At 45.4% G+C, this 15690-nt stretch overlaps 1 long non-coding RNA gene across 1 annotated transcript; it reads right to left on the bottom strand.

The window, feature by feature from the left end:
- Positions 1–3465: 3465 nt before the first annotated feature.
- LOC147356035 (uncharacterized) lies at positions 3466–15457 on the bottom strand. Its single transcript, XR_015142980.1, has 2 exons — positions 5396–15457; positions 3466–5288 (listed from the first exon to the last, which is right to left on the bottom strand). It is a non-coding gene; the product is annotated as an uncharacterized LOC147356035 (long non-coding RNA).
- Between the last annotated feature and the right edge of the window lie 233 nt (positions 15458–15690).

Genomic DNA, 15690 nt, shown 5'->3' with positions numbered 1-15690 from the left:
TTCCCAACCCAGGGATCAAACCCAGATCTCCTGCCCTGCAGGCAGATTCTTTACCTGGGGACCCCTCGAATCAGCCTGCAGCATCCTGAGTACCTGGAGTGTCAGGGGAAAGGTCAGGGTTGGTCTGAAACCCCTGAAGGAGCCGGGACACAGCCAGGTGAGTGCTTCCTTGAAGCCCTTCTAGACTCATTAGTTTTAAAAGGGGCTGAGACCCAGAAGACACCGGTTTTCCAGAGGTTTTTTCTTTTTTCTTTTTCCTACCTCTATGACTGCGAGTCTCTGATATAAATGATACAACACCCGGGACTCCCCTCCGCTGTCTCACTGTGGAGTCCAGGTCGCATAAATGCCTCACAGTGAGGGCTTTCAGGAATTAAACTATCTTGGATTTAAGACAGACTCTCTTCATGATTAAAGGAAAATGAAATAATGCCACTTGCAGCAATGTGGATGGACCTAGAGATCATCATATTCAGTGAAGTAAGTCAGGCAGAGAGGACAAATATCACATGGTATTGCTACGTGCGTGCGTGCTAAGTTGCTTCAGTCGTGTCCGACTCTTACAAACTACAGCCCACCAGGCTCCTCTGTCCACGGGTTTCTCCAGGCAAGAATACTGGAGTGGGTTGCCATGCCTTCCTCCAGGGGATCGTCCCGACCCAGGGATCGAACCTTCATCTCTTATGTTCCCTGCTCTGGCAGGCAGGTTCTTTACCACTAATAGAATCTAAAAAAAAAAAAGAAAAGAAAGACACAAACGAACTTATTTACAAAGCAGAAACAGACTCACAGACACAGAAAGCAAACTTATGGTTACCAAAGGGGAAAGGAGGGTGAGGGATAAATTAGGAGTTTGGGATTAACACGTACACAATACTGTACATAAAACAGATGAGCCCCAGGGCCCTGCTGTATAGCACAGGAAACTGTACTCGGTATTTTATAATAACCTAGAAGGGAAAAGAATCTGAAAAGGAATATATATATATGAATATGTTTGGTACATAACTGAAGCATTGTGCTGTACACCTGAAAGTAACATGATATTGTAAATCAACTACACATCAATAAAAATTTTTAAAGAAGGAAAAAATCCATTTCAATAAAACAGTTAAGAAATAGAAAAATAAATAAGCACAAAATAAGCAGAAACAATAATAAAAAGACAAACTCTCTTTGTACAATTCTCACCAATGAAGAACCACCAGAAGCAACTTCCAAATGAGGTAGACATTTCCTTTTTTTAGAAAATCTAAGGTGCAGAAGATACATTTGCGATCTCGCTGACTCCACTCTCAGCCGGTGTCGGCCTGTCCTCTTCCTCTTGCTCTAAGGGCCCTGAGAATTTAGGAGGTGTCACACTGCACTGGACAGAGACCCTGGTCTGATAGGTGAAATATCTTCCTGACCAGATGATATATCTGCTCACTTGTATTTATAAAATGCAAGTGACCTTTTGAATGGGAAAGGTAGGAGTCTTTTCATAGATTTTCCCTCCACATCTAGCAGGTGTAAAACAAAGGCACATTTGTTCAAGATAAGGGGATAAATGACAATAAAGTCACCAACCAGCAATTTGCTATCGGACAGCAGGTCGCTTTGAGAAAGTCTCCCCTAAGCTGTTGCAGAGACAATGCAGCGGTCTACACACTTAAAATCACACACTCCCTGATTTCCTGCGCCTGGACCTCGAAAAATGCACGTACATAATGACGCGTTTCACTCCTGCCTACTGGACTGTAAAGCAAAGGCACAATTTCTAAAGCTGTTATCAAAATTTTAAAGAAAAAATATGCAATACAAGAAAAAAATCTACTCAGACATATCCCTTTCTTAATTAGTAGATTAAGTTGCCATTTATCATCGGTCTACTAGTTTTTAGGCATGATACCAGGTACTTATAGCAGGTACATGTGTTATATTAACCCTACCAATAATTCTGTAGCAGGTTAGTGGGTGTTGTCTTTTCAATAGGTGAGAAAACTGAGAAATCACATGGCTTCCGCAAGGTCACAGAGCTCATGAGAAACAGGTCAAGAAGTCAAGTCCAAGCCTCCTCCCTTCTAAGAGCTGTGCCCTCTCTACCAAGCACTATGAGCAGCATGAGCCCAGGAGCCTTATTGGCCGGACATTCATCCCGGCTCGGGCATGGTGTGATGTTGGGTCAGTTACTTCATCTCTCTGTTCTCCAGGTTCCTCATCTGTCAAAACAGGGATGACAAGAGCACCCACCACCTAAGAGTGCTGTAGAAATTTAGTGAGTTGACACAGGACCAGTGCTCGGAACCACCATGGACGGCGGGCAGTATCAACATCGCTGTCGGCGTTGCCAGCTTTGGCACGGCTGCACGGTGCCTCCTGTGTCCTTCCCCCACCTCCATCCCGCTTTATGTGCCCCTTCATAGTCATCCTTAGTGAGAGAGAAGCCCAGGCTTGCCTTCTCCATCTGCTAAGTTCACATCTACAGTCACGGCTACGGGGTACACTGCCTGAATTTCCACTGCAGAGACGGTTCTTGGGGAGATCCCTGTGCGGAGATGACCATGTGTTCACCAAACCCATCAGCTTTCCTGTCTAGGGACCTGTTCAGACTACAGCCCCCAACCTCCTTGGTGCTGGCCCTGGCCACAGGATTCAGCACCAACCCACTGAACGTTGCTGAAAGGGTGCTGGTCCCTGAAGAAGCTCTCACCTGGGATCCTTGACCTGAGGCTGGCGATCCAACTTCAGAGTTCAACACCCCAAAGGGTCACGAGGTACGAGGACTGTGTTGCCGTGTGAATACATGGAGCAGGACGCACCACCCCTGCACCTCAAGCCAACTACAAACTGCACAAGTGGGCCGGAAGCTTGCAGAGTGTTTACTAAGCCCTGGAAATGTTGGGGGTGCCTGTTACAGATGCTGAGTTGCTTCCCTTAACCAGTGTGCCCCCGGCAGCCATGCCATCCTCTCTCCTCACCACCCATGAGTCCTCAGAGAACTTTGTCACACTCATTCTTCTCGTAGCTTCCGTGACATCACGTTCTTCTGATCCCCCCAGACACTCCTGCACGTTCCTTCTCAGTTTCCTCTGCTGGCTTCACATCCTCCACTTTAAGTTTTCCCTCTAAAATGCTAGATCATAAATATTTTAGACTCTGTGGACCATTGTGGGCAATCTTGCATATGCTCCTTTGTTTTCTTTACAAGCCTTTAAAAATGTAAAAACAAACAAACAAAAAAAAAAGCCTTTCTTAGCCACTAGCCATACAGAAAGAGGTCCACACGCTATAATTTGCTGCCCTCTGCTCTGGAGAACTGACAAGACAGAAGCCTTCTCTTTCCAGCAAAGCCTCTCCTGTCTTCGTGCTGTGCACTCTCTCCAGAGAATGTGACCTAATCCCAGGCTTTAAACACCCGTGTGTCAATGTCACTTGGATAAAAGTCTCCAGAGTTGACCTTTTCCTGGCGGTGCTGACCTCCTTGGACAACTACCTATTTATTTGCCTTTCCCTCTTGGTACTCACTAGGTCTCAAACATCCAGGTCAGAAAGAAGACATCTGGTTCTCCTTCAAACACGCTCCCAGCTCTATGGAGACGGCAGCATCCTCAAGCCAGCAATGCAAGGCCAGGCCCAGATTTCCCAGGTCCTCCTCTTCCCTCAGCCCAGAAGCCAATCCATCACTAAGATGCAGGGGCTCTGCACTCAGTGTACAGCTGAACCGCCTCTCCCCTTTGCTCTGCCTGTAACCGTCACCCCAGCTCACGTTTTCATTGCCCTCCCACAAACACATGCAATAACTTCCTTGTCTGTTTCCTTGCGTCCACTTCCCCTTCTCATCATGGAGCTCCCAAAGAGCAACCATAGAGAATTTTTGAACATCGAAATCAGCTTTTGACACTACTGACACCCGAGTGGCTTCCACTTGCTCTGAAAATAAAACCAAGGATATGGAAAACTATCTATGTATATGTATAACTAACTGAATCACTTTATTTACTGTACAGCAGAAACTAACACAACATTGTTAACCAACCACAGGTCAATTAAAAAAAAAAAAAACCTCTGGAAAAAAATAAAAATAAAGAAGTCATTACCAAAAATTTTAAAATAAAATAAGACCAAACTGCTCACCCTAGAGGACAGCTTCACCTTCCACTTACAACCTCACCCCACCTTCAGTCAACTGGCCTGACGACTCACACACACCCCTTCCTTTCCTTCTGGGTAATGTTCCCCTGTGTTCATCTCTTGTATTTTCATTTATTTATCTATTTCTCCTCTCTCTTCCCTCCTGCACAGTAGAATGTACCCTTCACAAAGGTAGAGATCTCACCTGTTATATTTACCAACACAACACTTCCAAAATCACTTGGTACATGGGGCATCAATGAATATTTATGGGACAAGAAACAGATACATGGCTAAAGAGAGGAAACAGACTAATGTATTTTAGTGACAGAATTTATTTTGACTCGGTTTTCTGGTACTGACATGAACTTCAGATAAATGATTGACAGCTACCAATGGTATTTGTCAGCTCAAGCTGTTTCACAGTTGTATCTGCTTGTTCCTTATTTTTCATGAATCCCAAAGTTAGTCAAGATAAGTCAAATATTGTGAATCTAATTTTATGGAGGGGCTTCCCTGGTGGCTCAGATGGTAAAGAATCTGTCTGCAAGGCAGGAGACCTGGGTTCAATCCCTGGGTTTGGACGATCCCCTGGAGAAGGGAATGGTTACCCACTCAGGTACAGTTGCCTGGAGAATGCCATGGATATTCCTGGAGGGCCACAGTCCATAGGGTTGCAAAGAGTCGGACATGACGAGGACGTTGATGTGCAAACAGGTTGGTATCAGCGAATCACAGTGAATAGGAAGACAGGAATTTACTCCAAGTCTCTGCTGTTCTAGGTTTACCCAGCAGACAGTGGATCCCACGGGTCTGAGAAAACCACAGCTTATCATTAGTCTTCCATCTCTGTGAAGGCCCCAGAAAAGCTGGCTTTTAAAAGCAGTTTGCCAAGGACTTCCCTGGTGGCTCAGACAGTAAAGCATCTGCCTACAATGAAGGTGACCTGGGTTCAATCCCTGGGTCAGGAAGATCTCCTGGAGAAGGAAATATCAACCCACTCCAGTCTTCTTGCCTGGAGAATCCCATGGACAGAGGAATCTGGTAGGCTACAGTCCATGGGGTCTCAGAGTCAGACACGACTGCGCAACTTCACTTTTCTTTTTGCCATTTAAAACACTGAGTGACGAAGTTTGGTTCTGTACTCTGAAGGAAGAACCTAGGAGAAAGTACAACTACAAAAAATAATGGTATAGAAGAGATCACAATGCTGAAAATATGAGCGATATAAACAAGAGTGCAAGAAAGGCTGTGAAGTCCTCTCCTGCTGGAGAGAGTTTACCTGCGGGTTGTTCACTAGAGCATTGTGCTGTTCTGGGTCCTGGGAGCTGTGGAAATCTTCAAGAGGACTCTTGGGAGAACAGAGCAATCATTAAAACTCTGGCTGGCGGATTAAAGGCTAAAGGAATTGATTCCCCTGAAGAAGAGGCATTAGAAGGGGTGCCACCTGATCCAGATGCCTTCTGCTGCCGCTAACGAGAACTGAATTATAAACTACAGAGATTTCAGCCAGATGGGAGACAAAGCAGAATTAATGAATCTCTGCCTAGGTTCTTCATTCCCTGGAATACATCATCACCAGGGGATATCTCATCACCAGGGGAATCTCATCACCAGGGGAATCTCATCACCTGGGGAATCTCATCACCAGGGGATATCTCATCACCAGGGGAATCTCATCACCAGGGGATATCTCATCACCTGGGGAATCTCATCACCAGGGGATATCTCATCACCAGCGGGTATCTCATCACCAGGGGAATCTCATCACCTGGAGAATCTCATCACCAGGGGAATCTCATCACCTGGGGAATCTCATCACCAGGGGAACCTCATCACGTGGGGAATCTCATCACCAGGGGAATCTCATCACCAGGGGATGCACCCAGACCTGGGCCACCATGTGATGATGTGGGAGCTTTTCTGGAGCATCCCTGGCTTCCAAGTCTCCGATCTATAACTGGGTTCTTTCTCCTCCACACTGTAAAATAAACGCTTAGACACTTCATTCGTCATGGACTGGAGGACAGTCTAATATCTTTTTCTTTTTTTGGATGTGAACTTTTTTGTTTAAGTCTTCATTGAATTTGTTACAATATTGCTTCTGTTTTATGTTTTGTTTTTTTTGGCCACAAGGCATGGATCTTAGTTCCCATCCAGGGACTGAGCATGCATCCCCTGCACTGGAAGGCAAAGCCTTAACCACTGGACCGCCAGGGAAATCACTTCGTGGTTTAAGGCTTAGTGCCTTTAACCATTGTTGTAGCTGTAGTTTTTTCACTAAGTCGTGTCCAGTTCTTTGAGACACCATGGACTAGAGCCCACCAGGCTCCACTGTCCATGGGATTTCCCAGGCAAGAGTACTGGAGTGAGTTGCTACTTCCTTCTCCACGGGATCTTCCTGACCCAAGAATACAACCTGGGTCTCCTGCATTAGCAAGCAGATTCTTTACCACTGAGCCAGCAGATAAGCCCTATTTTTAAGCATTGCTCTTCTCAAATTTTGCCTTTTCATACTGTTCATGGGGTTCTCATGGCGAGAATACTGAAGTGGCTTGCCATTCCCTTCTCCAGCATTTGAATTTCTGCTAAAGAAATGAGATTATGTCATTTGCTGTTCAGTCGCTAAGTTGTGTTCCACTCTTTGTGACCCCATGGACTGCAGCATGCCAGGCTTCCCTGTACTTCACTGTCTCCTATGGTTTGCTCAAATTCAGGTCCATTGAGTTGGTGATGTTATCCGACCATCTCATCTTCTGTTGCCCATTTCTCCTGCCCTCAATATTTCCCAGCATCAGGGTCTTTTACAATGAGTCTGCTCTTTGCATCAGGTGGCCAAAGTATTGGAGCTCCAGCATCAGTCTTTCCAATTCAGAGTTGAATTCCTTTAGGATTGACTAGCTTGATCTCCTTGCTGTCCAAGGTACTCTCAAGAGTCTTCTCCAGAACCACAATTTAAAAGCATCAATTCTTCCGTGTTCAGCCTCCAGAAATCAGCCAAGCAGTTGAGAGAACACACGAACGGAATTTTAGAAGTTCTGCTCTAAGTATAGGCAAGCACTTAGAACCAGGATCATGGGGAATGGGGGTAGGGACTGGGAGAGGCAGGGATTTGCAGTTCCATAAAAGACCAGGTGATCCATTTCCTTGCTAAAGTAAATTCAGCTCTTGAGCATGAGTGTTAAACAATATTTACTAAACAAACTGTGTGCCACGGATTGTGCCAACTGATACATGAAATAAAACAATAAAAAGGCACAGCCTGTTTCCCACAAGGAAACAGCTGAACAGGAAGAAAAGGCGCGTGTTCGGATAGCTTTGATGCACAGCAGAGTTTGCAGAGCATTCCTAAAATGAGGGTAAAATGGCAAATATGGGAAGGAAGATGAATTCCCATTGGGGATGTTCTAATTCATCAAAAAATCTGCTAAATATAGAATTGTGTGTACAGGCATAGATATCACTTTTTCAAAGAATTCAGTTCAGTCGCTCAGTCATGTCCAACTCTTTGTGACCCCATGGACTGCAGCATGCCAGGCTTCCCTGTCCACCACCAACTCCCAGAGCTTGCTCAAACTCATGCCCATTGAGTCAGTGATGCCATCCAGCCATCTCATCCTCTGTCATCCCCTTCTCCTCCTGCCTTCAATCTTTCCCTGCATCAGGGTCTTTTTCAATGAATCAGCTCCTCTCATCAGGTGGCCAAAGTAATGGAGCTTCAGCTTCAGCATCAGTCCTCCCAATGAATATTCAGAACTGATTTCCTTTAGGATTGACTTGTTGGGTCTCCTTGCAGTCCAAGGGACTCTCAAGAGTCTTCTCTAACACCACAGTTCAAAAGCATCAATTCTTCAGCACTCAGCTTTCTTTATAGTTCAACTCTCACATCCATACATGACTACTGGAAAAACCATAGCTTTGACTAGAATGACCTTTGGCAGCAAAGTAATGTCTCTGCTTTTTAATATACTGTCTAGGTTGGTCACAGTTTTTCTTCCAAGGAGCAAGCGCATTTTAATTTCATGCCTTCAGTCACCACCTGCAGTCATTTTGGCAACTAAGGAAATAAGGTCTCTCACTGTCTCCATAATTTCCCCCTCTATTTGCCATGAAGTGATGGGACCAGATGCCATGATCTTAGTCTTTTGAATGTTAAGTTTCAAGCCAGCTTTTTCAGTCTCCTCTTTCACCTTCATCAAGAGACTCTGTAGTTTCTCTTCGTTTTCTGCCATGAGGGTGGTGTCGCCTGCATATCTGAGGTTAGTGATATTTCTCCCGCAATCTTGACTCCAGCTTGTTGTTCATCCAGTCAGGCATTTCTCATGATTACTCTGCACAGAAGATAAATAAGCAGGGTGACAATATACAGCCTTGACGTATTCCTTTCCCAATTTGGAACCAGAATTAAATTCAAAGAATTAAATCATGATAAAATATACACTAAAGTAAATAAATCATGATAATTGTTTTTCTCTGAAAATTCAGAAATGACTTAAGAATTTTATAGAAATTTGGGATCTTTAACTATCAAATGTCATTGAACTTTAGATGTAAGATGTGTTGTTTCATGAGATATTTTGGTTAATACATTTCTAACTATTCAACTGTTATTTTGAGGGACATGTACCCAACCTATAGGATGCAGGAAACTAACTTCTTTTTTTTCATTTTTCCTATATGTTTAATGACTCCTTCAGACACTTACACTAGAACCTGAAATGGCATTCAGAAATTCCTGACTTTGGACTAGATGGAAAATGTACCCAAAAAAAGCAAGGATTGGGTGGACTTTGAAAGATGGAAAGTTCAGAGACGAGGCCATTGTCATTAGACGTCTGTACCAATAAAGGGCGAAAAGCGGAAACATTCTTGTAGTCACTGAGGTTTTCTCCATCACCAGCATATACTCCACACGCATTCTGGAGAGGAGTGGTGGGCCTCTGACCCGGGCAGAGCTGGGCACACAAGCTCTGATCAGTGTGAGAAGAGACCCGGCGATGGTGCTAACTGGGGCACGCCATCAGCCTGCCTAGAATCCTAAAGGTTTCTCTCGTTCTCAGGGTGAAATCAAACCACCCTCTTGAAATGCTGCAGAGGTGTTTAACTGTCCTCCCAAGGTCTGCTCCCTATCTAAAATAACCAGAGCCTGAACCAACCCAAAAATTGTTTCTACAACCTAAATGTTCATCAACAGAGAAATGGATATAGAAAATATGCTACATAGTACAATGGAATACCACTCAACCATTAAAAAGAATGAAATAATGCCATTTGCAGTAACATGGACGCAACTGCTGCTGCTGCCGCTAAGCCGCTTCAGTCGTGCCCGACTCTGTGCGACCCCATAGACGGCAGCCCAGCAGGCTCCTCTGCCCATGGGATTCTCCAGGTAAGAATTTTGGAGTGGGTTGCCATTTCCTTCTCCTGGATGCAACTAGAGATTATCATACTAGGTGCAGTAAGTCAGAGAAGCAGAAACATCATGTGACACTCCCTATTTGTGGAATCTAAAAAGAAATGATACAAATGAACTTATTTACAAAACAGAAAGAGACTTACAGACTTAGAGATTGAATTTATGGTTGCCAGGAGTAAGAAGGCGGCGGGGGAGAGATACAGAGTTTGGCATGGACAGGTACACACTGCAGTATTTAAAATGGATAACCAGCACGGACCTGCTGTATGGCACAGGGAGCTTGCTCAAGACTGTGTGGCAGCCCGGATGGGAGGTGAGTCTGGGGGAGAGTGGACACATGCGCACACAGGGCCGAGTGCTTCTGCTCTCCACCTATAACTGTCACAGCACGGTCCATCGGCTATATTCCAAAACAAAATAACAAGTTTTAAAATAAAATAAGGCAAAAGGAAAAAAATGAAAACTGGTTTCCGTCCCTTAACACTTCCCTTTGTATGTCTGTTTAGAACCATGTCTCCCAAAAGTGCACAGCAAGGGCGCAAGCTGAAAGAAGCGGACGTGTCATATCTTGGGAAGTAAAACCATGAATAAGAGTACCTTCAGGGGGCTTCCCGGTGGCTCAGCGGTAAAGAATTCACCTGCCAATGCAGGAGAAACAGGTTCAACCCTGACCCAGGAAGACCCCACATGCCGCGAAGCAGTTCAGCCCGTGCACTGCAAGCACAGAGCCCGTGCACCGTGCGGACAGCAGGTTCTCACACCCAAGAGGCTCAGACTGCGGGAGAACAAGCGAACCAAACAAAACCCATGCAGGAAAAGACAGGAAAGCCCAGGAAATCATTAAAAAGACATGGTGAAAGATGGTGAAAGATGAGGTATGTTAACAACCTAAAACATCCAATTCTTCTATTTTAAAAAAATGTAACTTTCAGATTCGGTTTCAAAAAGCTAACCTCGACTATATTTGGCCTGATTAAAATAAGGGACTGAGGGACCCACGCAAGGTGGGGGCCTGGGTCTGGGGTGAGCGCCTCGTCACCCCTGAGTCAGGACCTAGCTGAGGGACTAGGTCAGCACCATCCAGCAATCACCGGCTGGTGCGGAGGAAGGGATGGAGGAGGCGATGCTACTCCCCGTGACGCAGGCAGGTGAGTGGAGAGAAGGGCCGGATGAAAGCCCCCAGCGCCAGCAGGCGTCTCAGGCTGGGAACAGCACAGACATCACTGCACGTGTTACAGCAGCCTTTCCAGTCAAGAAGATGCAGAAGGAAGTCCCTGCAGTTGGGAGACTCAGCATTTTAGACAGAGGGTTGTTTTTCTAAATGTCCCCTGGAACACTTCATCAGAAGGTCAGCATTACAAACGGGAAGTCTAAGGCAGTGAGGGTCCAGCCGGCATTCTGGAAGTTGGTTGTCCCCTGCTCAGCCTCGTACATGAGGTTACAGTATATGGAGCTTCTCGCATCTGACTGTTTTCTACCTTATTTTTGAGTCACTCAGTCATGTCCAACCCTTTGCAACCCCATGGAGGTTTTTTACCTACACTATCTTAAAACTTCAGCTATATAGGCAGAGCGGAGCCTCATGCGGGCAAATCTGGCTGGGCACTGGGGCCACCGCACCCGAGTCAGGGAGACCCCCACTCAGTGGCACCCCATGTGTGGCATCAGCAGTGCGACACACTCACTGCAGCCCACAGGCAGGGGCACAGACCTCGTTTATCACACTCAGCCTTTCTCAGTCAGAGGAGCCTGATCCAAGTGTTCTCCTACGTAACTGGAACCAAGTTCCGATACACAGCTGTCTCTGAAAGCACTCAATATTTTCTAACGCTTTGGGGAATTTTTGACTAAAGAACTATATATACTTTTATATATGGTGACTCAGATGGTAAAGCATCTGTCGGCAAAGCAGGAGACTCAATTCAATCCCTGAGTTGGGAAGATCTCCTGGAGAAGGGCATGAAACCCACTCCAGTACTCTTGCCTGGAGAATCCCACGGACAGAGGAGCCTGGCGGGCTACACTGGCAGTCTATGGGGTGGCAAAGAGACACGACTGAGCGACTGGGCACACACACACTACACCCTTATGGGTCTGAGGTCCCTGATGCTGCAGGTCCGTATGTCCCTGACACTGTGCAGGTCTGTGTGGCCCCTGACACTGTAGGTCCCTCTGGTCCCTGACACTGTACAGCTCCATGCGGTCCCTGGGAAGTGTGACTGTACAGCCTTCTCTTCTCTAGAACAGGGTTTCTTGGTCTCAGTGTCACTGACATTCGGGGCAGGATGACTCTGCTGGGGGCTGTCCTGTACAGGGTAGGACGTTAAGCAACATCCCTGGCCTCACCCAGTGGATGCCAGCACCAACACCCTCCCCTTGCTGTGACCACTGAAAAGGTCCAGAGCCAAGATCAGAAGTCCCGCAGGGGCAGAGCACTTCCGGTGAAAGCCCTGGTCAATGTATTATGACGGTGAGGTGACGGTCGTTCAACTCACCGGGATCTGCATGTCCAGAGGAGGAGGTTCTCAGGTAAAGGTCTTTATTGGATAAATAATGCCAGGCCCAGTGCTGAGTTCTGGGGATACGAAGGTAAATACAACAGGCTCCTCGGAAGACAACAGGCTCCTCGGAAGATCGCGTGATGGAGACGCAGAAACAGTAAGGATGCCTGCGGGAAAAAATGCTTCAGCCTTAGCAAACACAGGATACTCTGACAGCAAAACAAAGAATACAATCCCAGCAGGACAAAAAGGAGTCAGAGAGAAAAAGTGACATTTGAATCTTGAAGGACAGGTAGACTCCTCTAAGCGAGACAATGGGGAGAGGCATTCCAAGAGGAGTTCATGCAGAAAAGAGTGCATTGGGGGCGGGGCCCGCAGTGGGCCGGGGCTGGGGGGCTTCCATCGCAAGCGTGCAGGCACTGACCTCACTTCATTTTCCCTTAAACCATGAACTGATACCGTCCAACAGCGATACAGCACTAACGGCCCAGGATCTACATCGAGACGTGTTTGGTTTTGCTCCGGATGACTCCTGTCTCTCTGGGCAACAGCATCCCGCTTAAAGGAAACCGGCATCCAAAGCGAAGTGCCTTGCGAACAAAGCGGCGCTCACTGCACCTGATCGGAGAGCAGGGCTTGTCTTAAAGCTACTGCGGCTCCCACGTGCTGCCTGAGCACTTGGCACCCCACTCCAGTACTCATGCCTGGAAAATCCATGGACGGAGGAGCCTGGTAGGCTACAGTCCATGGGGTCTCGAAGAATCTGACAGGACTGAGCGACTTCACTTTCACTTTTCACTTTCATGCATTGGAGAAGGAAATGGCAACCCACTCCAGTGTTCTTGCCTGGAGAATCCCAGGGACGGGGGAGCCTGGTGGGCTGCCTTCTATGGGGTCGCACAGAGTCCGACACGACTGAAGCGACTTAGCAGCAGGGGCCGTTAAAAGGGCTTCCCTTCCAGTAGGTACCACAGGAGTGGTGGGGCATCCCACTGCCTTAGGAGGTAACCCCTCAGTTAGACTAATTGGATTTTTTCCCAAAGAATTCCAGGCTATTGATTTGAGAATTGAAACTAGTATTGATGTACAGTAGCCAGTTCTACTTGAAGAATTAACTATAGAAATTTTTAAAGTAAGTAAAATAAGAAATCTACAATTTTTACTGCTATAAGGTTTCACTTTTTAAAAATTCACTGTTAACCCCCTTAGAAATCTGGGCTTCCTAAATAGATGAAATTATACATAATTTTGCCAAATGCCTTAAAATGTAAATTGATTGTCTTGTTATAATGAAATATTTTTGTTTATCCTTGAGCCTACAGTGTTTTTATATAACATTTGTTTATTTAATGTTTTACCATTAAAATCACTCATGATGCACGAAGTCATTTGAAAATATACAAGTGCTTCTCAAAGATATTGAAATAAGAACTAGATCGACTGAGTCCTGCCTGGTGACAGTCACTGCGCTGGTGTTTCATGTGCCATATCTCATTTATTTCTCACAACCCCGGGTGAAAGTTTTTATAATTATTTCCATCTTACAAATGAGCACCTAGAGAGTTTAACTTGCCCAAGAACCCACAGCTAAAATGGATGACTTAGAACAGACCTACCCAGGCTCTTTCCCTGTCTTTCCTAAAGAGTAGAGACCTCCAGCTCAATACTTCACTCCATGTCTTTTCCATCTCCCACAGCCCCACACTGGTCTCTCTCGTCCTCAGGACTAGACCTCCATCCACGTTCCTCCAAGCTCTCAGCCTTCACATCACCTTTGCTCTTCTCACCAAAGGTCCTGGCTGCCCCGTAGGAGTGTTGGGGCTCAAAGCAGGAGGTCACCCTTCTCCCCCACCTGATGGTGGTGGGTTAGTCCACATCCAACTCTACTTCTGGGTCTGATGGGTTTACCCTTTTATAATAGTTGGCCACAAATGTCAGTAATCACTTGATGCTAGACCATGGCTACCTCAGAATCTCTTCTTATCTCATACTTTTTAAATATGACCTTGCAAAGCCATTTTCTGGTACTTGTCTCACTCTGCCTGACAACTCCGCTTAGGGTGAGCATCTCTAGGTCCATCCATGTTGCTGCATATGGAATTATTTTGTTCATTTCATTTACTGAGTAATAATCCATTGCACATATGTACCACATCTTTATGCATCTCTCTGTTGATGGACACTTAGATTGCTTTCATGTCTTGACCGTCATAAATAGTGCTGCTATGAACATTGGGGAGCAACTTTCTGAATTAGTATTGTTGGGTTTTTTGGATATATACCCAAGAATAGCTGGGCCATATGGTAGCTCTGTTTTTAGTTTTTCTAGAAACCTCTTTTTCTTCATTTTTCGTATGTAGTCCCTTGGCAGTCCACATAAACTCCACCTCTAAAGTGCATCACACACCTATTCGCTCTTTTCATCTCTGCAACCCGTGCCCTGATCCAGACTATCACAGTGTTTACTGGATCATGACAGCAGCTTTCTAATCGTTCTCCTAGCTCCCTCCATTCAGGACTGCAAGAGAAGGGTTTTAGGTATTGTAAAGAGTCGGACATGACTGAGTGACTGAACTGAACTGAAGAAAGCGAGAGTAGACATTTCAACCAGTTTCAAGGGTCCAAGGAAACCTCCTGAAGGAGACTGAATGATAGATAGGATAAGAATACAGCAGCAGCACTGAGAGAAAGGCGAGCACGATAAAGCAATACACATAAAAAGAACAGAAATGCCTCAGCAGTCCAGTGTTTAGGGCTCTGTGCTTCCACTGCATGGGGAACAGGTTCAACCCCTGGTTGGGGAACTAAGATCCCATACACAGCACCACACAGTGAAAGAAAAATAAATAATAAATAGAATAAACAGTCACCCTTTGGTGGCACTGGGGACCACGATACTGTGTCCCCAATACCTGTAGAAAGAGTTTGACTTGTATATTTGGCTGTTCTTAAAATAATGGCTTTGTGTTAACTTGCTCATATGTGAGCTATTCAATCTTAAATGACCAATGTTCAACTCCCAATCAATCTATAAGAAAAATTTTGTTTAGCTCAATTATTTTGTAGACAAGTTCTTGTTCATAAAACATAGTGATTACTACTCTTGCTGTTAAGCGATATCCTTGTTGATAAGAAAGAAGAGGTAATCTTACAAGTTTAATGTTTGATTTGAGACAATGGTGGATTTATCAATGAAGTCTATTTTAACCAAAAAAAAAGAAAGTATGCTTTCTAGGTAACAGATTTTTCAAGTTGTTTTGTATATGACAAATTTATAATTGGTTATTCTGGGGGGGGCGGGTAATTAAAAAATAAATGCTACAAAATAAAGTAGGTTCACTTACAGTTCAGATTTTAAAACTGATCCTTATAAATAAGGTAGAAATAATATTCTTTCTTCGTCCTCAGCACCAAAGACAATTCCCTATTGGCCTAGATTTTGGAAAGTGAGACAAGCTGGGAGTTCCCTGGGGGTCCAGTGGCTAAGACTCCATGACCCCCATGTAGGAGGCCCTGGTCAGGGAACTAGATCCCGCATGCTGCAACTAAGAGTCCACACGCCACGCCGAAAGAGCCACGTCCTGCAGCTCGGACCCAGCAAACAAGCAAATATTGTTAAGAAGACATGCTGTCCAGGGAAAAGCATTGCTTTAATCACCT

Source organism: Bos grunniens, chromosome 16 (assembly GCF_055505025.1).
Source record: "Bos grunniens cultivar Pamir isolate PY7600 chromosome 16, Bosgru_T2T1.0, whole genome shotgun sequence".
Classification (NCBI taxonomy): Eukaryota; Metazoa; Chordata; class Mammalia; order Artiodactyla; family Bovidae; genus Bos; species Bos grunniens.
Note: the sequence above shows the minus strand (reverse complement) of the source record. Positions and strands in the feature narration are given on the sequence as shown.